At 36.2% G+C, this 24,946-nt stretch overlaps 1 protein-coding gene across 1 annotated transcript in view; it reads left to right on the forward strand.

Annotated features, from left to right (window-relative positions):
* The window catches only part of LOC128870469 (plexin-B), a 197,162-nt gene extending 177,485 nt beyond the window's left edge, over positions 1 to 19,677 (forward strand). The window contains exons 12-13 of the transcript XR_008455384.1: positions 19,009 to 19,253; positions 19,387 to 19,677. The gene's annotated coding sequence lies outside the window, so the exon portion shown is untranslated. The remainder of the gene's footprint in view (positions 1 to 19,008; positions 19,254 to 19,386) is intronic.
* The last annotated feature ends 5,269 nt before the right edge of the window (positions 19,678 to 24,946 follow it).

Here is a 24,946-nt window from a genome sequence, read left to right on the forward strand (position 1 = left end):
TATTAAAGTTTTCAGCAAATAAACTTAGTTTTGTCATAAATGCTTTGACGTTTGAGTGCATATTGAAAGCGAATTGTTTTTTCCCTTGTAGATTTATATTTAGTTCATTCAAATATTTTACGATATCTACTAAAAATGAGAAATCGTTTAGCCAAGCTCTATTTTGCAATTCAGGAAAATCATGTAGTTTTTCTTTTATCGACAAGAAGGATACTATTTCATCAAGCAAATATTGAAATCTGTCCAAAACTTTACCAATGCTAGCCATCTCACTTCAGTGTAATAAGGAATTTCATAGAAGTCACTTTCTATTTCTTTCAAAAATTCAACAAACTGTCGATGGTTTACGTACGGCACGTCCTCGAATAAAATCCACAACTTTGGTCACAACAGTAACGACGTGATTCAGTTTTAAAACCTTTCTGCATAGCACTTCTTGATGAATAATGCAGTGCAAAAATAATATATCGTGTTCTGGTTGTAACTTTTTTACTTTGTCGCGAATTCGTTTAAGTAAGCCTACATTTTTCCCTGTTAAATTAGGACAACCACCGTAGTGACGCTTACTATTTTATTCCAAGTTAAACTTACTTTAACTAAACACTCTTCAAGAGCGAGAAAAAAGTCTTCACCAGTAGTTGTATCTTTCATTGGATGCACACTAAGAAGTTCCTCGCTAATTTCGCATTTCTTGTTAATGCCGCGAATAAATATTAATAATTGACTTGTATCAGTAATATCGCAGGACTCATCTAAAGCCAGAGAACAATAGGTAAAATCAGCAATTTTTGTTCTTAGCTGGTCAAGTAAGTTTCCTGAAATATTTTCAATCCGTCGTACTATTGTTCTTCTTGAAAGGCTTACATTTTCAAAAATATGTTTCTTTTCAGGACAACATATCTCCGACACTTGTACCATGCATTGTTTAACAAATTCTGCTTCAGAAAACGGCTTACATAACTTAGCAATTTTGTGTGCGACAACATAACTTGCTTTTGTTGTAGATTTCTCTATATTACTTTGTTTGGTAAATATATTTTCTTGCTTATTCAAGTTTTTTGCCAAGTTTTCTGCTACAGTTTGAAGTTCTTTTAATGAATGTGATGCATATTTTGGATGTTTTGTTGTAAAGTGCCTGTTTAAATTGTATTCTTTAAAAACAGCAATTGTTTCCTGACAAACTAAACAAATTGCTTTCTTATTTATGTTTGTAAAAAGATATTTTACCGTCCAAGCTTCATTGAAGTTTCTGCATTCCAAATCAACTTTTCTTTTTTTAGATTGACTCATTTTACAAAGGTCTACAAACCTATAATTTAATTAATACAATAAAATAAAACCAATGTTTTAAAATTTTACTTACAAAAAGTCCACTTTTTCAATTTTATATTTGCAAACTAATATTAGACTCGAACAAAAAAGAGTATGCGATCAGTACTAAATCAAAATTAACAATACACGTGGTGCGACCTGTCGTTCCTCGAAAAGTGAGAGGAGTGCAGCATATGCCATAGATAACTAGATGTGAAACTTATTCATTTTGAGAGAGAGCGCGTCCATGAGGACGTTTCAAAACTTGGCAGCATTCACACATTATGGGATTTTGAACAGCTGATAGGCGAAATGGCAGACTGCCAGAAGAAACGCGCCAAAAATAACAGACGAAAACGGTTCGTTTTTGCTTAATGGAGAAATGACGTGTTGAAATGTTTATAATTATTGGTCTTAAAATTAATTCAATTGAAATGTAATAATTTGAATTTAAGTGAGTTTGTAGAGTCCAAAGCTCGTTATATCCTTTTCGACTTCTACTTTTAATTAGTCTTGTGTACATAATGTAATTTTATTGAAAACTGTGTGTTGGTTTATGTAAATTTATATTTTTATATTATATTATATTATTATAATTTTATATACGTAAATATTCTATGGTTGAAAAGCGTCCACACTAGTGTAGTTAGCCGACCGCCCATTTTATTAAGACTATTATATATACAGTACCCACACTAATAATGCTGATGTCAACAAAATCTCATAAAAGAGTTTAAAAAAATTTATGTGCGGAATTTTTCAACGGGCCGGATAAAATTAGCAAGAGGGCCGGATCCGGCCCGCGGGCCGGCTTTTGCCCACCCCTGGTCTACAGTAACAAGCCGGCGACGATTTGTGAGCTCAGAGCCAATATTGAACTCGAAATTGCTGGAATTTCGGCCGATTTATGCAAAAGACTGGTCGAAAATTGGGTTCAACGATTGGACTTCGTAAAACGTGCAAGCGGTGGTCATGCAAAAGAAATCGAATTTCATACTTAAATGTATATGTTCAAACTCGATAATAAAAAAAAATTAGTTAAAAAAGTCAAACCGTTTGTGTTTTATTCAAAAAAAAAGTTGAAGCGCTCTTACTGAAAACCGCCTGGTAAACCACAAATAAAACAGAATTTATCTGGTTCGTGCTTGCACATTTCAGTGTATTTTCTTATAACACAGATATAAACAAAGAAAAACAAAGTAAGTTCTGCTCTAGTGCAAGGCGCAATCTCAACTGCCCGACCGCCTGACGGACTTACGAAAGGAGCTTGTAGAATTTCATCATCGCATTATTCTATTGCTCTCTTTCTTTCACTTATGTATTCCGCGCCTTACGACCAGACCTTACTCGATAACAGAGTCCGTCTCTTTTCCTCTGTCGTCGTGCACAAATTTATACTTGCAGCAATATGGCGCCACCGAAAATTGTATACAGACGTACAATGGTCATACCTACAAGGTCATGCCTCTTATTTAGCTAGAATTGGTACAATGGGCAATTAGCTGGAATTGGTACAATGGGCAAATAAGCCTATTCTTCGACATATATATATATACACTGAAGAGCAAAAGTGGAACAATAAAATTGAGTTTGAGATATACAGATATGTTTTGATTCTGTCCGAAAATTTTCGCATAATTTTTTTCAAAATTTCTCTTTTATTTAGTTTAAGTTATCGTATGACCATCAAAAATAGTTAAATTTAATATGACAGCGCCGTCTAAAGCAGTTGGAAAAAAATAACTGCATTGTTCCAGTTTTGCTCGACCATAGTAACGGATGAATTTTTAATCTCATTTGTCATTTTCGTTAATGTGCGGTGATTTTTTTTTTGCAAAACGTATTAATTTTCAAAAAATACGTTCTCTTTGTGCAAATTTAAAAAAAAGAGTGCTCGAATTTTTACGTTACGGCCAGTCTGCCCGTGATATTGCAAAAAAGCTGCAACTTAGCCATACCTCGGTTTTACGGCTTGGAAAAGCAAATAATGTCGAAAGGATCGGAGTCAGCAAAGGAGGCAGACCAAAAAAAATTACCATGCGCGATGCTAGACATATTGGTATGCTTCTAAATGCAAACAAATTGTCTTCGCCGAAGGAAGGGTTATCTCTTTTGCACCAAAAAGTAAGCGTGTGGACTTTACGACGGGCCTTAAGGCAAGCAGGATACAAAGCAAAAGAGAAACAAAAGAAGCCTGCTTTATCAGCTAAAAACATTTCTGCTAGAAAAGCCTTTTTAAGACGTCAAGAGCATTGGACAGTTGATGACTGGAAAAGAGTACGGACAAATTATTTTAATATATAGGAGCTTTCTAATTTCTCATCTTTTTTTTTAAGGTAATTTGGTCCGATGAGACTAAAACTAACCGTTTCCAGTCTGACGGGAGGTCCTGGTATTGGACAAATTCCAATGGACCACTTCAAGCACACCAAGTTAATCAAAAGATTAAATTTGGAGGTGGTTGTTTGATGGTTTGGGGATGCATTACTCCTTTGGAGTTGGTCCCATTGTGAAAATCGACGGTAAAATGAACAAACACCAATACTTAAGAATTTTGCAAACGAATTTGCCGGTTGCTGTCGATATGTTACGTATGCAAGAGAAGCGTGTTATTTTTCAACAGGACATCGATCCAAAACATTCGTCAAAAGTAGGGCAAAATTGGTTGAGATCCCAAGCTTTTCAGACATTGGAGTGACCGCCGCAAAGTCCAGACATGAATCCAATTGAAAACTTGTGGAGTTTTTTGAAGCGGCAGTTGGCAAATTACGCAAACCCACCCAAAGGCATGCAAGAGCTTTGGGAGCGGATACAGGAGGAGTGGTTCGCGATTCCACCAGACTATATACAGAACTTGTATGAAAGCATGCCTCGTGGACTCCAGGACCTAAAAAAATCGAGGGGGTTGTGGACAAAATACTACTACTTGTGGAGCATCTAGAAGTTTTCATCCAGTGCAAAACTGGAACAATCCAGTTAATTCCATATTCAAGCGATTTTTTTATTTTCATCTGTATACTTTATTCTTTTGACGTGATAACGTCTTATAATTCGATTTAACAGGCTGCACGCACGAAAAAATGTGTCGTTACCTTGCTCATTAGTGTTACCTTGTTCATATGTCGTTACCTTGCTCATTAGTGTTACCTTGCTCATATGTCGTTACCTTGCTCATTGCCGTTACCTTGCTCATTGCATTGAATGAACTGCAAGCGAAAGCGCGGAACGAACGACAAGGAAAAAAAGCAAACGAACGGCAACGTTCGACATCTTGCTCTCTCCTACTTAAGTGAGCGTATATATGTATGTATATGCGCATATGTACATATATAAATTAACGTATTTGTATTTGCATATGCCTTTTTATTGATTATTATTCATTTTATTCACTTGAAGAATTTAAAATAAAACCAAGTTTGTTAATAATACCTGCTGTTTTAATGTTATTATTATTAATTTTTTTATTATATATGAAGGAAAAAATGTATGGTAATATTTACCATATACCTTATAAGATATGTTGTACACTAATATATGTATATAAATATGCATATACATATACAATTTCGCGCAATTTTCAAAAAGAACAAATCTTGTATGCATCAAGTCATATGGACATATCAAATATATGAATCTATTCCGTACGCAAGCAAATGTAAGCTAATGTGCTTGAACTGCAAGCGAGAGCGCGGAACGAACGACAAAGAGCACAATCGGGCCCCGCGTTCGGCAACGTTCGACATCTGGCTCTGTCCTACTTGAGTGAGCATATATATGTATGTATATGCGCATTTGTATATAAATTCACATACTTGTATTTGAATATGCCTTCTTGCTGTGTGCATGGTAATGAACCATTTCTTTGTTGAGAATAGGACGATGATAGAAAAAGTAGGAAATGAAAGGGAGTGTTTCGAGTGTAAAGTGTCTTGAAAAAGGCAAATCGATGATGGTGCATCTTAGTGTTGTTGACTTATTAACGTCTGATGCACAATCGAAATTGAACATATCTTTCATGAATTTGATAAATGTTTCGTCATTTTTCACGTTTGTGTAAATGTAACTTGACCTATTCCATTGCAATTCCATTTACCTCCTCCTCTATATCCATACAAAATATCTATCAGACAAATAAAATTAAAATTTTGTTTTGAAAATTGCAACCATTACATTAGTATTTTCTTATGACGCTGTCACGTTAAACTATCGTCAGTAAACCGACTTTACAGACAACCTCTTTCTTTTTATGTGAATTTATGACAAGAAATATATTAAAAAACCGAAATATAAAATTAAATTTGAAAAAAGTTAGTTAATAAAAACAATATACTACTTCGAATAGAATTGTTTAATTTATTGTTCCACTTTTGCTCTTCAGTGTATATAAATATATATATCTATTTGTATGAAATAAATATTGTTTTTAATTATAGTGAGCCTAAGAACAGTTATTTTGCGTGACTCAATACGCAGGCTGGCATGATTTACTTTTGTTCGAAACCGTATTGTATACATCAAAAGGATATATGACACATGATGAAATTGTCTTCATTCACATAATATGTTATAACCTCTACAATTTTTCGTCGATTCAGACAAACTTAGGCTTGAAATGTAGGTGAGAAAATTGTCTTTCAGAAAACTTATCTTATGTCGATATAAAAAAAATTTTTGTTCCAGAAAAAAGTTAATAAACTTTGAGAATTTAGTAAAAAACGACAAAAATGCCTTTTTTTTACTTTCACCACCTGTTTTGCGAAAACTACGGCTTCCATTGACACGAATTATATATTGCCATTATTATGCAAATGGCGCGCACTGTTTTCGAGATTGCAGGTAATATCTGCACTATTGCCCAAAAAACCGTTCTTTGAAAAAAAAAAATAAAATTCATTTTTGGTTTCAGCGACGTCAAATTAGTTTAAAAAACGCTTTTTGGTCGAGGACCATTTTTAAAAGTGAAAAATTGTAAACTAGTGTTATCTAATGATCGAACGCCTATGGCATTTTACTCGATTTTTCATATTCGCTAAAGATTACATTAATTATTTTCAAATTCAATTTAATCATATTAAAATTCATTTGATTTTAATTGTATCAAAATTAATTCAATTTAATAGAACTAAGTTTGGTTTAATATCTTGAAATTAATTTAATTCGATGGATGCGAATTTAAATTTATATGAAGAAATTGAGTTCAAGCTTAAAAATTTTCTATAATTAAAATATATATATATTTTTTTTTTTTGTGATGTTTCTTCTTGTTATGAGGCCTGGTGAACCAAGTACGCTTTGGATGGTATAGACGGAGAGCTGGCTACATAGATAGTGCCCGCATCAGGTACATGGCTAATTTATTTTTAAAATAATAGTATTAGTGTAGACGAATATGAAAATGAATGTCTGCCATTGCAAAACTGGGGCGCAAAGGGGGGATACGCAGTGAAAGGGGTGAATTTTGGGTGGGAAAAAATTCATAAGGTACAGGGATTCTATGTACGGGAAAAGTTTGGTTATATATTTGAGAAAGTGTAAAAAAATTGGCAGACATTTTGCGAGGGGCTAACTCGCCGGCAGACTGCGCTGAAGATTGCAAAAATTAATTTAAAAAAAAATCATAAGTTACATGAATTCCAATTATTGTATTTTAAAGTTTAAACATTCCAAAAGTCATTTACAAAAAGGCAGACAAAAAAGTGAGGGCTAAGGCCGCGGCAAACGACGTTAAAAAGTGCGCTACACATAAACATTTTTAGTCACATTCGCAATCGGAATCTGATTCGGACGTGATATCTCCTTCGCTATCGCTATATTCATCTTCATTTGACTCGCTTTCTGCATTAACGTCTTCATCGCCTGTAACAAAGCACAAAGCCAAATGATTTTTAGGCATTTAATAGAATGGATTGTTCTGTGGATAAATATATTACCTTCGTTTGTTCCAGGATCAATAATATCTAGTATTGTACTAGGCAGCTGTGGTCCGTCGAACCATTTAAATGTATACTTTCCCTCTACTAATATCCATCCGCAAGTTTCTGGTCGTAAATATGATGGAATTTTCTTATGAGCATTTTTTCATATTGTAGCAATATATTTGGTCCTCAATAAATGCTGCGTTAATTCAGCCTGGCTAGGAGGCAAAGTGGATGAGTCAAAATTCTGCAATTTTTTTTCTGGAAAGGTTCCTCCAAATCGTTGACCTTATATATTTTAAAAAATAAGGCGAATCGTGCTTCATTTACGGAGCTCAACAACGGAAAGTTGTACAAATTACAGATAATCTTTTCAAGAATCGGGAAAACAGCGGTTTCATCACAGTCTTCATGTCCAATTTGACCGAATGCTTTTTGTAAGTCTTCATTTTTCTTTAAAATCTGTAAAGGACGTTGCTTTCCCTTGCGAAATAATGCGGGATTAAAATCGCAGCCAGTTAAAGCATGAAATCCTGGCAGAGATTGACACATCATCTCGCCTAACTTTTCATGCAACGTCGATACGTCAATTATTCGTTGCTTATTCCAAACCCCTGTTTGAATATAAACTTTGCTATTGTGTTGTACGTGAATCATATTAGCCAACATAATAATTAAAATATCCGTATCTGAGCATTTTATTAGAATGTTCGCTGTTGACTCGATATTGCACGCATGATATACTATTTTTGAATCCGCCTCTTCATGCAAATCGAGAGTAAACTTATCATTTTTTGAAAATAATATGCTTTCATTCACAGCTTCATATTGATAACAGTTATCAAAATTTAGTAGCACTTTTTTATTTTGAAAGAATGGAATTAATTCTTGATTTTGCCAGTTCTTTATTAAAGTCTGATGGTCTTGATTGTTCAGGTCCAGAAATCACGTACATACGATTACCAGAGGAACCGCTTCGCTGAGATCTTTCGTAATCTTTGATAGATGGGGACCAATATCTATCAAAAATTACATGAATTTCACGGGCTGCATTGTTAGATACCATTTGAAGTATTTTTTTGGAGGTACTTCCGAATGTTTTTGGTAAATCCTTGATACAATGTATGAGAAAGAATCCGTCTGTTAAACAAATGTCAGTGTAGCTTGGGGCTGTACTTTGAACATCTTTTTCCAACGACTTCAACAAAACAGATTTATCTGTTTTATAAATCGATCCATCCAAGTGACACATACACATTGGAACGGGTGTTAGAGGATTAGTCAATATTTCTTCAACATTAGCATTGTCATTCATTGAAATAGCTAACATTCGGCCGAACAAGTCACGCTGTAGTCGTACTTCTTGAACTTTATTATTTATCGAGACAAATCTTTTCTGGGTTGAAGTAGCGAAATTCAGTATTTTATTTTGTTTAATAGTTAATTCGAAACGATCATCAGACGCAGCACATTCAGAAATAAACTTTTCTCTTAAACCACGGTCAGTTCTTTCCATATTTAATAAAAAGTCGCTCACTTCTTTCGATGCTGCTCGTCCAGTTGCAATATTAAACAATTCATTGCTCCGAGTATCTTCGCTGCTCTGAGTGTCTTCGCTACTCTGAGTATCTTCGGTGTTGAAAGGATTCATATTTTGTTTTAATATAGTTATAAAATTCTGCAACTGAGTAGTACTTTTTTAATTTGGTGTTTTTCTAAGTCTCCGGTGATATCTTGACTTCTTTTTAAGCCTGTTACATCGAATGTATGGGATACAATAGTTGATCGGATGCCATGGCTTTTAAATTGATATACTTATAAACAACCATAATATTAACGTTGAAAAAAAAAACAAATTGTTTATAAAATTCCCTAAAAATAAAAGTTATAAAATAATGAATTTCATATCAAGAATGTGACTAAAAATGTTGATGTGTAGCGCACTTTTTAACGTCGTCTGCCGCGGCCTTAGCCCTCACTTTTTTGTCTGCCATTTTGTAAATGACTTTTGGAATGTTTAAACTTTAAAATACAATAATTGGAATTCATTTACCTTATGATTTTTTTTTAATTAATTTTTGCAATCTTCAGCGCAGTCTGCCGGCGAGTTAGCCCCTCGCAAAATGTCTGCCAATTTTTTTACACTTTCTCAAATATATAACCAAACTTTTCCCGTACATAGAATCCCTGTACCTTATGAATTTTTTCCCACCCAAAATTCACCCCTTTCACTGCGTATCCCCCCTTTGCGCCCCAGTTTTGCAATGGCAGACATTCATTTTTATATTCGTCTACACTAATACTATTATTTTAAAAATAAATTAGCCATGTACCTGATGCGGGCACTTTCATGTAGCCAGCTCTTAGACTATAAGGTTACCTTCTGATATTACTTTTGTGTTCGGCCTGATTGGGTTTTGACTGTAGTCCTATTATTTTCTGCACCTATTTCTTTCTTGTATCTTGATGATAGTTTAGAGCTTAATCTTTTATTTATTTTGACAAATATCTCTTCACGTACGAAGTAATCATTCGTTTTTTTCCTGTTTTTATTGTGGTAGCCAAGGTCCTTTATTTGCTTTTTTGTAAGTAATTCTATATTTTGTTGTCTATGTCTTTCTAACTCTTGGGGGTCTGTGGTAACTCTGGTACCGAAAAATGTTTCTAGCAGTTTTTTCTTGGTGGTTGAATGAATTAACGAGTTGTGTTCTTTAACAGATTTAAAAAGTAGTTCCTCGAAAGTCAGACTATTGTTGTCGGATTTTAAGCATCTCATAATTTCAGAAAGAGTAGAGTGAAATCTCTCCACTTGTCCGTTTGTCGTGCTAGCGTAAGGCGGTGTAACAAATATTTCGATGTTCATTTGATCCTTCAATAGCGATGAAATTGAGGCAGAGTTCAGTGATTTCTCATTGTCAATTACAACAGGTTTGGGAATTCCAAATGCAATCATTAGTTCACGTATTGGATCTTTTATGTGCTCTACTGCTCGGGATGGGATTATTTTTACTTGTCGTATTTGGAATATTTGTCAACAGAAGTGAGAATAAACCTTTTTTCTGTGGAGTAAATGGACGATTTCTCCAGGATTTTGTGGAATCGGGATGGCTTGGATTTCTTTCCTGTTGGACTTCCTGTTCTTCCCGTTCACTTTCAATATGAAAGTTCCTCTGAGACTTGTATGGTATTTGATGAGAAGTGTTGGATGGCCTCTTTTCAGCTGGTTTACTTGGTCCTGGTCTATTCATGTAATTAATTGCCTTAGATTGCATGGAACGATCAATTTCCATGGGTTCCGGTCTCGGTAATGGTTTTGGAGCTACTGGGCGAGCGGGTGTGAATGTATTTCTGACCTGAGGGTAAGGTTGAGAAAGCCAGGGTTGAGTTGGCAGTTGAAAGGATGTAGGATACTGTTGAGAAGGTCGTTGTGTATTCCAATCAAATTGAGCAGGTGAAGTCCTTTGGCAGTGTTGTGACATATTTCTGGGTGGTAGAGGTGGATGGGTTTGTTGTGGGTGATATGGTCGAGGAATATGGTAGGATGCTCGCGTATTTAGAGGCATATTCCCTTGTTCATTTAACTTTACAGGAGCTGGAGGTGCCTGTCTATTTGACCTATTATGAGGGGAAAAATTTACTTGGTTTTCGAGGATTTCACATAGATGAAGTGAATGTGGTCCTTTGGTTTCTTTACCGCTAGAAGCCTTGGCATATCGCCGTTGAGTCCATTTATGAAAGCATCTCGAGCTTTTTCTCTATACATGTTCGTTAAGACTCTTATAGCTTCTGGGCTCTCCTCCATACAAGATATTTTATTCAATATTAAGGACAGGTGGGAATAGACTAGTTGATAAAAATCCCGAATCTGTAAACATCCCTGAACCAAGCTACAAAGTTGGTACTCGAGAGTTTTTAGATCTCGTTTATCAGCATAGTGCCAAGTTAAACAGGAGCGAATGGCCGTCCAATTTAATGCAATATTGTAAGATTCCAAAACTTCGTCTGCATGACCTACAATTTTATTCCTTATTGTCATAAGTATCCCGAAATATCTCGGAGTCCCCTGATACTGTCCATAGTACTCTAAAAGTCTCTCTATACTTTTTTCCAGGAACTAAACTCACTTGGATTTCCTGCAAATTCTCTTATTGTTCCAGCTATTTCTGGGACACGGTCCGAATCTGTGGTCCCTTGTGCAACTAACTTGTGCAGCTTCTGTCCTTCACTTTGAAAAATATTTTTGACTACTCTACGGATTGTGTCTTCTAATCCTGTCAAGCACTGCTGCTGGCCGCGGTGCCAGTGCTCAGCACGGAAGGTCTGAGTATTGAAGATATATTGTCGTCACGCATTTTGGATTTTCTTTTTATCTTTTGGATTTTTTCCCTTTTTTTCTTAATCAACATGCATTAAATTTTCTAAATTTACAAAAATTTTTTCCTAGATTTTTTCTTCACTTTTCACTTAATTACATTGATTTTCTTAAACTTACAAAATTTTTTCTTTCTAGATTTTTTTTCTTCACTTTTCATTCAATTACATTGATTTTCTTAAACTTACAAAATTTTTCTTTCTAGATTTTTTCCTTCATTTTTTATTTAATTACATTGATTTTCTTAAACTTACAAACTATATTGAATTTAAGGACTTACACAATTAAATAGATCTCCATCCTGTGAGGTGACGTGCAGGACTTATTCGTTTTGTTCTGAGGGTTCTTCCCGCGATGACTCCGGGTCCTGTACCCGCACACGCTTTGTGTCCACTGACTGAAGCGTTCCTCCAGGTTGTGGCTGCCCAGTCGCTTACTGCTATTTTTGGTGCTGAAGTGTTGAAGATTGTTCCGCCACTGCTTGAGGTGCCTTTGGCACTTTATTCTTTTTTTTCCACTCGCGACGAAGGATATTCCGCCACTACTTGAGGGGCCTTGGAAATTTTATTCTTCCTTTCACTCGCGACGAAGGATATTCCGCCAGGGGTTTTGGAAATTTTCCTTTGTTTTTGCACTTGCGACTGGGCCCCACGTTGGACGCCAGTTAAACTACCCGGTCGTGGTAGTTTATAAAAAAAATTGTTCCGGACGAGACCGGTCTTTATTCGTTCATAATTTCTTTACAACTGAACTTAAAAATATTTTAATTCTAATACTAAGACTAAAAGCTAAGGCCGTTTGCTTGCAACGTGACCAGTACTTTGCTGAGTAGGCGTTTCCCACGGGAACGCCAATCGCTGCTCTGGTATTTCCTCAAAAGCGTTGCGCGTGTGGAGTGTTGGGTTAATATGACTTTTTGGTTGAGGTGTGTGAAGTATTGCGTTAGCTAAAACGATGCGCGTGTGGAGTGTTGGGTTAGCATGATATTTTGGTTGAGGTGTGTGAAGTATTGCGTTAGCTTACATACTGTTGCGAACGGGAAACTGGCAACAATATCGAATCAAAAACCATAAGGAGAACGCGGGTTAAAAGTAATCCTTTGTACCGTTTCGTCTTTTAAATCCAGTGGAGTGAGGAAGATACCAGATCAGTTTGGCAGAATACCGAATAAGTGCTCTACAATATTCTTAAAAACTTGCTTATCTCGGCTATTGCAATTATACGGGCATGGCTTAATCAAATGTTTGCTCAAGTCTTAAGGCTCACAGTGAGTGGACCACACGGTTTGAACCCACATGTCACTCTTGCCATCAGGCGAGCACTACAATCGTAACCTCCGCGGCTCCTCAGAGCTTACTAAAGCAACATCAATCCCATTCCCATTGATGTGTACATAGGCGAAAGGGCATTGCACAAGGGGATCACTGATGCTGCGTCCGCTTCACCCCTGCTGGAAGGCTTCGGGGCATACAGTGATGGACAAAATCTACAGACACCCCTATTTCCGTTGGTTTCAATTATCAAATGTCAATAAACCATGTGTTGAAAAAATTTTATTCGAAACCTTATCCTGATCACAATAAATTGAAAAAAATCCATTTTTTTTAAATAAATAACATCTTATAACATTTTGTGACTATTACTGTGTGCTACTAGCAGAAACGTAACACTACTTGGAGCAGAGCAAAAAGTTGCTACAACGTTTTGCGCTATCTGCAATACTAAAGATCTTCTCAATTTGAGAGCAGTAGCGAAAATAAAAATTAAAACCACGAAATTGAGTACGAAACTATGGAACGTGTAACGATTTCAATCACTGCATGTAATAGATTTCATAGGTACACTTACAGTTAACACCTTTCGCAATTTTCTTCCGGTACACAGGAAGAAGTATGGTAACACAAGATAGATCAAAGCTGTTAAATGACCGCAATCAAATTTTTGACGGAACATATTGAAATGTCCTCGGTGCTCCGAAAATTATGCTTCATGCATTACTTTTATATGTTACTCTAAGTTAATAATGACTAAATCAAAAGTTAAAAGCATGAAACGTAAATACAACATTGGCCTTTCCAGGTAACTCAAAATTTCGGTCTTTCTAGTGTTAAACCCTTAACACCATAAATAAAGGATACTCGAACGGGCAATGAACGCGCGTGCGTTGTGAAATTGTGATATGAACAATGTTAACGTAAGCTCACAAAGAAAAAACATGAACATTCTACATACATAAGTGCTACTTACAACCGAGATATTAATGGCAACACAAACACTTACTGTTAAAGCTGAAGCACACTGCAATAAATTTCAATAGCTAATCCACAGACGAGCCGCATAATTTGCAGTAAAATCAATCGCAACGGCTCCGCACTGGCGTCCATGTAGCCGGGATAATTCCAGTTTGAATTTGTCTAATCTCTCATAAAGGAGTGGGGACTGTTCTCTATAAAATTCTAAAATTTTTTTCTGATTGTGAAATTCGCATCCGGAATTGCGTGGCTTCGAGACCCCGGGCACGACCCGTTTAATGACAGAAAAAGTTGTTTCTAATAGCGGCCGCTCCTCGGCTGGCAATGGCAAACATACGAGTGTATTTGTTCCATCTGATGTTCGGAGGTGGCATAAAACTGTAGCTCACTCCTTTTGTGGAAAAATGTCAAGACGCACATCAAAAATAGAAGACGGAGCTCGGCCAAACACGCAAAAAAGGGTGTAAGCGCCAACTATATATATGCCAAAACAAAAACATGAATTCTGCTTGATGGCGGTAGCAGATGACGGGACGGAACTCACCAGAAGATATGAGCTTCTAGATCTAGAAATTACGATAGTTATTAGGCACATGAACATAAGCAGAGGTGCATGCGCATAGGGTATTCAGTCTTAAAGTGAACGAGTACATGTAAAGTAAAGAGTTAAGTGTTGGAAATAAAGTAAAGCAAGTCGTGTTGCCAATAATTTGTGACTTTTATTTGACAATCTAGTTATCGAACTCAGAGGAATTATTTCCTTGGATTATAACGTAACAAAATTCGTAACAATATAGCGTATACATATATCTATCTATCTATCTATATATATAAATGTGAAAATCTGTCCCTATGTTCGCTTATAACTCGAGAATGGCTGAACGGATTTATCTTATCTTGGTCTTGAATTATTCCTGGAGGTCTAGGGAAGGTTTAAAAGGTGAGAAAAATTTGAATAATTGCCGGGAAAATGGTCAAAACGTGGACCCGGGTAACCTTCGGATGTGTATATACAATATGGGTATCAAATGAAAGCTGTTGGTGAATGCTTTAGTTCAGAGTATTTTTCATGCCGCTCCGTGACTAGGGTCTCGAGATAGAGACCAAAACGTGGACCCTAGAATGTGTTTGTACAATATGAATATCAAATTGAAGCTGTTGGTGAATGCTTTAGTACAGAGTATTTTTCATGCCGCTCCGAGACTGGGGTCTCGAGATATAGGTCAAAACGTGGGCCCGGGTAACCTTCGGATGTGTATATACAATATGGGTATCAAATGGAAGCTGTTGGTGAATGCTTTAGTTCAGAGTATTTTTCATGCGGCTCCGTGACTAGGGTCCCGAGATAGTGACCAACACGTGGACCCTAGAATGTGTTTGTACAATATGGATATCAATTGGAAGCTGTTTGTGAATGCTTTAGTACAGAGTATTTCTCATGCCGCTCCGTGACTGGGGTCTCGAGATATAGGTCAAAACGTGGACCCGGGTAATCTTCGGATGTGTATATACAATATGGGTATCAAATGGAAGCTGTTGGTGAATGCTTTAGTTCAGAGTAGTTTTCATGCCGCTCCGTGTCTAGGGCCTCGAGATAGAGACCAACACGTGGACCCGGGTAACCTTCGGATGTGTATGTACAATATGGGTATCAAATGGAAGCTGTTGGTGAAAGCTTTAGTACAGAGTAGTTTTCATGCCGCTCCGTGACTAGGGCCTCGAGATAGAGACCAACACGTGGACCTTAGAATGTGTTTGTACAATATGGATATCAATTGGAAGCTGTTGGTGAATGCTTTAGTGCAGTGTATTTTTAATGCCGCTCCGTGACTAGGGTCTCGAGATATAGGTCAAAACGTGGACCCGGGTAACCTTCGGATGTGTATGTACAATATGGGTATCAAATGGAAGCTGTTAGTGAATGCTTTAGTTCATAGTATTTTTCATGCCGCTCCGTGACTAGGGTCTCGAGATAGAGACCAAAACATGGAGCCTAGAATGTGTTTGTACAATATGGATATCAAATTGAAGCTGTTGGTGAATGCTTTAGTTCAGAGTATTTTTCATGCCGCTCCGTGACTGGGGTCTCGAGATATAGGTCAAAACGTGGACCCGGGTAACCTTCGGATGTGTATGTACAATATGGGTATCAAATGGAAGCTGTTGGTGAATGCTTTAGTTCAGAGTATTTTTCATGCCGCTCCGTGACTAGGGCCTCGAGATAGAGACCAACACTTGGACCCTAGAATGTGTTTGTACAATATGGATATCAATTGGAAGCTGTTGGTGAATGCTTTAGTTCAGAGTATTTTTCATGCCGCTCCGTGACTAGGGCCTCGAGATAGAGACCAACACGTGGACCTTAGAATGTGTTTGTACAATATGGATATCAATTGGAAGCTGTTGGTGAATGCTTTAGTGCAGTGTATTTTTAATGCCGCTCCGTGACTAGGGTCTCGAGAGATAGGTCAAAACGTGGACCCGGGTAACCTTCGGATGTGTATATACAATATGGGTATCAAATGGAAGCTGTTGGTGAATGCTTTAGTTCAGAGTATTTTTCATGCCGCTCCGTGACTAGGGTCCCGAGATAGAGACCAACACGTGGACCCTAGAATGTGTTTGTACAATATGGATATCAATTGAAAGCTGTTGGTGAATGCTTTAGTACAGAGTATTTCTCATGCCGCTCCGTGACTGGGGTCTCGAGATATAGGTCAAAACGTGGGCCCGGGTAACCTTTGGTTGTGGATGTGCAATATGGGCATCAAATGAAAGCTGTCGATAAGTGCTTTAATGTGGGGTAATTTTCATACCTATTGATGACTATGGTCTCGAAATATATGCCAAAACGTGGACCCGCCGTGTCTTTAAACCGAATTAAACCAAACTTACACACATTGTTAAGTAGGTATTGAAAATGGTTTCCGTATAGTTTGAATACCTATTGGTAGATAGGGTCTCGAGATATAGGTCAAAACGTGGACCCGGGTAACCTTCGGCCGTATATGTACAATATGGGTAGCAAATGGAAGCTGTTGATGATTTCTATAGTATAGAGTATTTTTCATACCGTTCCGTGACTAGGGCCTCGAGATAGAGACCAAAACGTGGAGCCTAGAATGTGTTTGTACAATAGGGATATCAAATGGAAGCTGTTAGTGAATGCTTTAGTTCACAGTATTTTTCATGCCGCTCCGTGACTAGGGCCTCGAGATAGAGACCAAAACGTGGAGCCTAGAATGTGTTTGTACAATATGGATATCAAATTGAAGCTGTTGGTGAATGCTTTAGTTCAGAGTATTTTCCATGCCGCTCCGTGACTAGGGCCTCGAGATAGAGACCAACACGTGGACCCTAGAATGTGTTTGTATAATATGGATATCAATTGGAAGCTGTTGGTGAATGCTTTAGTTCAGAGTATTTTTCATGCCGCTCCGTGACTAGGGCCTCGAGATAGAGACCAACACGTGGACCCTAGAATGTGTTTGTACAATATGGATATCAATTCGAAGCTGTTGGTGAATGCTTTAGTACAGAGTATTTTTCATGCCGCTCCGTGACTAGGGCCTCGAGATAGAGACCAACACGTGGACCCTAGAATGTGTTTGTACAATATGGATATCAATTCGAAGCTGTTGGTGAATGCTTTAGTACAGAGTATTTTTCATGCCGCTCCGTGACTAGGGTCTCGAGAGATAGGTCAAAACGTGGACCCGGGTAACCTTCGGATGTGTATGTACAATATGGGTATCAAATGGAAGCTGTTGGTGAAAGCTTTAGTACAGAGTAGTTTTCATGCCGCTCCGTGTCTAGGGCGTCGAGATAGAGACCAACACGTGGACCCGGGTAACCTTCGGATGTGTATGTACAATATGGGTATCAAATGGAAGCTGTTGGTGAAAGCTTTAGTACAGAGTAGTTTTCATGCCGCTCCGTGACTAGGGCCTCGAGATAGAGACCAATACGTGGACCTTAGAATGTGTTTGTACAATATGGATATCAATTGGAAGCTGTTGGTGAATGCTTTAGTGCAGTGTATTTTTAATGCCGCTCCGTGACTAGGGTCTCGAGATATAGGTCAAAACGTGGACCCGGGTAACCTTCGGATGTGTATGTACAATATGGGTATCAAATGGAAGCTGTTAGTGAATGCTTTAGTTCAGAGTATTTTTCATGCCGCTCCGTGACTAGGGTCTCGAGATAGAGACCAAAACATGGAGCCTAGAATGTGTTTGTACAATATGGATATCAAATTGAAGCTGTTGGTGAATGCTTTCGTTCAGAGTATTTTTCATTCCGCTCCGTGACAGGGGTCTCGAGATATAGGTCAAAACGTGGACTCAGGTAACCTTCGGATGTGTATGTTCAATATGGGTATCAAATGGAAACTGTTGGTGAATGCTTTAGTTCAGAGTATTTTTCATGCCGCTCCGTGACTAGGGTCTCGAGATAGAGACCAAAACGTGGTATTGAATAAATAAATAAATAGTATGAGAATAAAGAAATAAATAATATGAAAACTATATCTTTTCTGTTCTAAACCATATCTATTCTATTTTAGTGTGCCCAGCGAAGCGGGCCGGGTTTGCTAGTAATTATATATGAAATTCGCATATTTGACAAGATGCCTCTTTATAGGGAAGTATATAAAAACTCTATTTTTACCTTGAAATCGAGTACTTTTGGTAACTCTTTTCATGAGTTGTAATAAATTTTTCAAGGGCACAATGAAATGGCATCGTTAGTGGCCACCTTCGAAGGCTACCAAACACGCATTTTCATTTCTTTTTATGTTAGTACATAAATGCAAGTAATGGCTGAAAGCCACACTTTAATAGGTCAATAAAGGTTGGGTTTAATTTTAAAGTGCCTTCCCTCAACTAGAAACGGCGAGATGAACAAACAAGAAACAGCGGGATCAACTAACAAGAAACGAATAAACAAGTACTCGTTAAAGTTATGAAGCAACCCTAAAGCCCTATCTACATATATTCGGAACAAAAATCAAAGAATAACTTTGAGAAAACCTTACTTTTCACCCTTACATTATTATTCGTTTACGCTTCTGTACCATGGCACAACTCCCCCTAAAATTTTATATATTAACTTTTTTGGCTAATTGTAAGTTTTTGTATGTTTCATATATTTTCCATAGATAATGCACGCTTTGGATACCGAAGTTAATTGCATAAAAATGCATTTATCGCATAAATTGGAAAATGTGGCATTTACTTTAGGTGGTGAAGAAACCTCTGCTTGCTGACATCTATATGAAGATCCTTCAGCTGAATCAAAAACACAATTGTTTGAAAATAATTTCTTAAATATTTTGTATTACACAATAAGGGACAATATATTTGTTAGAAAATTTGAGTGGAGGTACCAATTTGTTTACAAGTGGTGAGTACGATATTATAATTATAATTATAACACACATACAATTTTGTATATGCCAGGGAAATACTTAATTGATCTTGATGCAACCTGTTGGGAAAATTACAATAATAAAAAATCTAAATATATTATATTTTAGCATTTGTAAGGTAAATAACTGGCACACGTCTTCATAAATTACAAATTTGGATGTACAATGTATCTACCACCAAAAACCATCTTTACCACCAAATATAAAACTACAAATATGCAGCTCATTTATAAAAATCTGGCTACTGGTGATTTAGTCATGACTTGTCGTGTGCAGAGTTCCATGACTTCAGTCGTTCATTCCAGAAACTCTTCACAGATGTTTGCAGTTTTAGTGGGAAGCAGAACCACGTTCTTGACAGACTAACGTATATAAAAACATATAAATATGCAATTTTTTCAACAAATGTATGATATAAAGATTTATTGGAAATTGTAAGGATTTGTAAAATAATAACTTAAAATACATTTATGTTATTTTAATTTAAATTCATTTACACGAAACCACTATCAGAGAATCCCAGGACAGTACTATGTATTTAAAATGTAAAAATAAGAACTTTCATTATGTAGGATTATTTATTTACTACGCTTTTTTCTATATTAGGCATCGGAAATTGCATTAATTCAAGTAGCTGAATTCAATTGGGGCTTAATAATATTACAATGCACTTTGGCTAAAAGAATGCCAAAAATAATAAATTTTGTGTATCATAGTCATATATCGTCACAGTTTCGACCGAATCCATCACACTATAGGAATGGCTGACCATCCACGTCCTTCTTGAGGCAACCATCCCTGAAGTTCAGCAGGTTCAGTTCGACGTTGAGTTATCATGGTAGATTTTCCAAAAGGGCGCGCTGTGTCACAATCGTAAGACTAACTTCCCTTCTTATACTTGCATATAGTATTCTAAGTAGAACTTCATTAGCCTCTTGGCTAATTAAAACCTCACTTCTGCTATGCTAAACACGACTCGACTTACTTTAACGATATTAGCATGCTGTACAGAACATCCTCAGCATCTTTCCTGCCTTTGGTTTTACTCCAGAGATGTGAAATATCTACTTTACGTTATCGACTACGGCAACTCGCTCCTCGAGACATTTGTATCCTTGCACTTATGCTATTCATCGAGAGCCGCTGAACGACGTACGCGACTCTCTACATTCAATCGCATTTATACTGATTCGTTTATTATGTTTACTGATTTAAAGAAACCTTTGATTCGGTACTGAAAATATTCTATCGATTTTAATATTTCTAGCAGTTTAAATTTAATGCTAAAAATTAAATAACAGCAGCCGTGTCATTTGCAAGTGAAAAAATATGCCGATACATTTAAATCGAAATTCGCAGAAGAATCCCTACTTTGATATCTATGTACACAAAACTCTATTATATGATGTTTGCTGCTCAACATGTTTTGTGTTTTTAGCATTTATTTGTGTTTTTACGGCTTATAATTGCTAACTCCCCACATTATCGTTATAAAAGAAAGTATAAATAATGTATTGTAATATAGTGTAAGTGACACTTTCAATGAGAAAATGTAAAAATGTCTAATTTTTGATAATTAAATGTGCACAAATTTTATATAGGTATATTTATAGAAATTATATTGAAAAAATATAAAAACAACAATGAAAATTATAACCGATGAATAAGCAAATATGATCAATTAAAGAGGAATACATTTTTTAATCAAATAACATTGACACATTTTTTAAGTACATATGGCAAAATCCTGATTGGTAAACCTACTTGATAAAAAAGTTCCCGCAATAACTGCAAATTCATTTGGCTTTTTTGTTAGGTTGCCGTTTATGAGTTCAACCGCATTTTCTCATGTACGTTCCCTGAATTCGACCCAAATTCATCAAACGCTTTATTACTGGGGACGAGACGCTGGCTTCTGAGTGGGACACGCAATCCAGACAGCTCCAAGGACAAAAAGAACTACGTCACTTTTAGTCAAAAAAGAAAATGATATCTACGACTTTATGGATTGCAACATTATTGTTCATCACGAATTTTTGCTAGAAGGTTAGACAGTTAATAAGGACTTTTATTTTGGCGTTGTGAGACGCATACGTGGATTTTGCAATATGATAACACACTGTCGCACAGTGCCATCATTATCCGTGAAATTTTCACCAAGAACGAAACGAATACGCTTCAGTAGTCGACGAATTATATCAGGTCGTTTAGCACGATTTTTTTCTGATTCGAATCAAAACCCATTAAGGGGGACGCGTGTCAACCGCCGAATGGAAGTAATGTAAAAATCAAAGACAGATCTGATGGGTATATCGAAAATAGAGTTCCCGAAATTTTTCGAGAGCGGAATCAAATTCTCGAATATGTGCGTTGCAGTTGATGGACAGTACTTTGATGGCGATAATACCACTTAAGAAAAATAACTTTGTATTTTGAATTTTTTACTATATTTATTTCCAGAACTTTTTGATTACGGTGGAGTATATTTATTGAGGACGTAGGGTAAGAGTTATTAACTACTTTAAGGTAGAAGTGCCTCTGTATCAAAATGGTAAACCACGGTCGTCTTGGGTTTATGTTGAGGGTGGGGTAACACATTTAAAACAGAGAATGAATCACGAATCATGTTGACAATTGTTTTGCTTCATGAAAAGGAAATATCATTAATTGTTTGTGCGATATCGTCAACCTGATTCACATTTTGCTTCAATTTCATTATTTTTCAGATTAAAGCCTTTTTTTGTACAATAGAGAATTCAGTTTCATTTCAAAAACTATTTAATGTGTAGTATTAAAACGTTCCGAAGATTTCGCTCTATCTTAATAGACGGAAGCGAAAGGCATTTGGTCGATATTCGTCGTCGGCGGGATAGCTCGAATCATTTATCGCTTCCAGAGATATGCGAAAATATTCTATTATGTTGTATTTGACCTTTCGTTTTGTGACAATTACTGTACACGCGGGTGTTTATAACTTTACCACCGTATCTAACTTTTTTATCTTGCTGCCCATTTAAATATCATACCCTAAACCCATTTCAATGTGTTTTATTATTAAATAGTTGCAATACTGCTAATTGTTTTACTGCATTTTTATCGGAATATCGCAAACATGTTTTGCAGCTTGTCAGAATTGAGAAAATTTAATTGACTGCTGGCGTCTTAAACTTAAGTAATAAGTTCTAATGGAAAAAAGCAAAAGTTCGAGTGAAAAATAGCTGAATTGTAAGACCACATTCGCTGTTACCTTTCGCAGAGGTAATTCGCCCAATAGATCTGAAATATAAAATTCATAATTCCACAATGAAATATAGATTACAAATATATTATATTAATAAGTATACGTATTAGTAATGCTGTGAATTGCCTCTTTTTGTATTCGGCACGTTATTTTGCATACTAGTAATAAAGAACGCCCTACCTAAAACTACTTTTTAGCTACAGGAAAAACACTGGCAACAACTGCCATTAGACATAAATACATATATACAGTTTATCTTATAGGAGCGTGACCGCCATATTTTGGAAACTATTTGACCAATTCGATTCTAATAAACTGCAATGCACGATTTTAACATTAAACTGCACTACATCTATTTTAACAGTGTGTTGAAATTGTCGAGTATCCGCAATACACCGATTATCAGCAGCAGTGACGTATGAACTACTCGCCTAAAAAGAAGCTTCATCCGTGAATATTACGTTTGCCCAATTCTGGTCTGAATTTGTTGGGGCCATGCAAGTCTTTTTTCTATGTGTAATAATGAGAACAGCGCTTTTTCAATATGCTCCGGAAGTTGAGGTCTTTTGAACGGCCTTCCTCGAATCGGTTTTTTTATTCTGTTTATTTGAAAAAATTTCGTACATAAATTGCCTTAATCTAAATAAACAAGATTAATAAATTTAAACAAAAATTTAAGATACAATGTCAAAAGTTGAGCTCTCAGCATCTTTGACTAACTAACTAACTAAGTAATTACTAAGAAAGGTTGCACATTCATCATTAGTAAACACGTAGATTATTTTAGGTATATAATGAAAACAAAAAAAAAAAAAAAACAATAAAAAAAAACATTATACAAGCAACAAGTTAATGGGGTATAAGATAAAAACAGACGTTGCAAATTAAAAAAAACAAAACCTAAGCTATATACATACCTATATAAAAATTCAGCCGTTTTTCGCGTTGTGATGAACTTTACGGAGAATGGCTCAACCGATTTTAACCAAACTTAGCCACATTGAAGAGACACATGTGGAGAAGGTTTGTAACTATGTTTGGTTAAAATCTTCTTTACTTCTTCGTCAACACACAGTATACACTAGGCAGCGTTCTTTTCACGCGTGGGGTTGTTATTGTAAACGGTTGCATGGAGTGTACATTTTACTCACATATGTACAAACTAACGCAACAGTATTTATACCTAAATTTTCATTCCATTACATACATTTCAATGGAATGCAAACATACATACATATACATATATTCATACAGCAGTGGCTGCACGCCTGCATTCGCATAGAATAGAAACGTACAAATTAGCAGGCACAGCTGTAGCTGACCGCCTGCAATAATTAACCGTAACACAATGCTGCTGTGACTAACTTAACACTTTGCTTAAATACTTCTTCTTTACACCTACACTTCGGGATAAAGGAAGCAAAACCATTAGCCCAACGAACCTGAACAGGTCGTCGCTAAAAAAGTACTTAAGCAAGGCCGTTTTCTTAGAAGATTACCAAAGGATATCAGTAATAGTGCATAGTGAAAGTAAGTGTTAAAACTAACAAGAAAGTGTTTTATTTGGTAAAGTGTTCAAGTGAAGCAGTTTCCAGGCATCAACCAAAGAGATAAAAAAAGTGCGTCAGAAATAATTAAGAGAAGAGATTGTTTTCACATTTTCCAACGATATTTTCACGAAAAATTTACAAAATATATATTAATTTTGCAAATGATTGATAACAAGTGAAACAGTGAATAAATCGTGTGAAAAATACACACAACCGAAATCGGCAAAAATAATTAATATTTTAGAAGTTTTTACTTAAGATATTTAAGAAAAGAGATTGTTTTCACACTTTCCGTAGATATTTTCAAGAAAAATTTCAAAAATATATATTATTTTTGCTGATCATTTCCCATTTCTGTTCTGTGTAATTTTCATTTCAACGCGTGCTCACAGTTCAATTATATTTTTAAAAGATGGCGCTAACAGTATGTTAATTTGAATTCCAGTTTAAAAACAAGAAAAGTAGCAATCAAGAGCTAAGAGTGACATAAAGAAGACCACTTTGATTCGGTAAAAGAAATGCCAAGAGGCAGAAGACATGCTAACATCGGACGTAATACACGTCACAATAGAAATGTGCAAAATCACAGACAAAATGAAGTGAGGAAAATCATGCTGATAGATTAAGTTAACAAAGAGATCGTACTAGGTCACGTTCTCAGAATCGACCAATAAATATCAGTTTTGTAAATTTGAATGGTGCAGCATTTCAATATAATCCACAACTTGATTATTCATCTCACAAATACGTTGTCATTGGAAGTATGGATAAAATTTGCGGATTTTGTCAAGCATTGAAATTCAAAACTGAAACACCAGGCATGTGAAGCGCTGCAGAAAAAGTTCGTTTACCAGACATACAATATCCGCCCGAACCA

The sequence above is a fragment of the Anastrepha ludens genome, chromosome X, assembly GCF_028408465.1.
Source record: "Anastrepha ludens isolate Willacy chromosome X, idAnaLude1.1, whole genome shotgun sequence".
Classification (NCBI taxonomy): domain Eukaryota; kingdom Metazoa; phylum Arthropoda; class Insecta; order Diptera; family Tephritidae; genus Anastrepha; species Anastrepha ludens.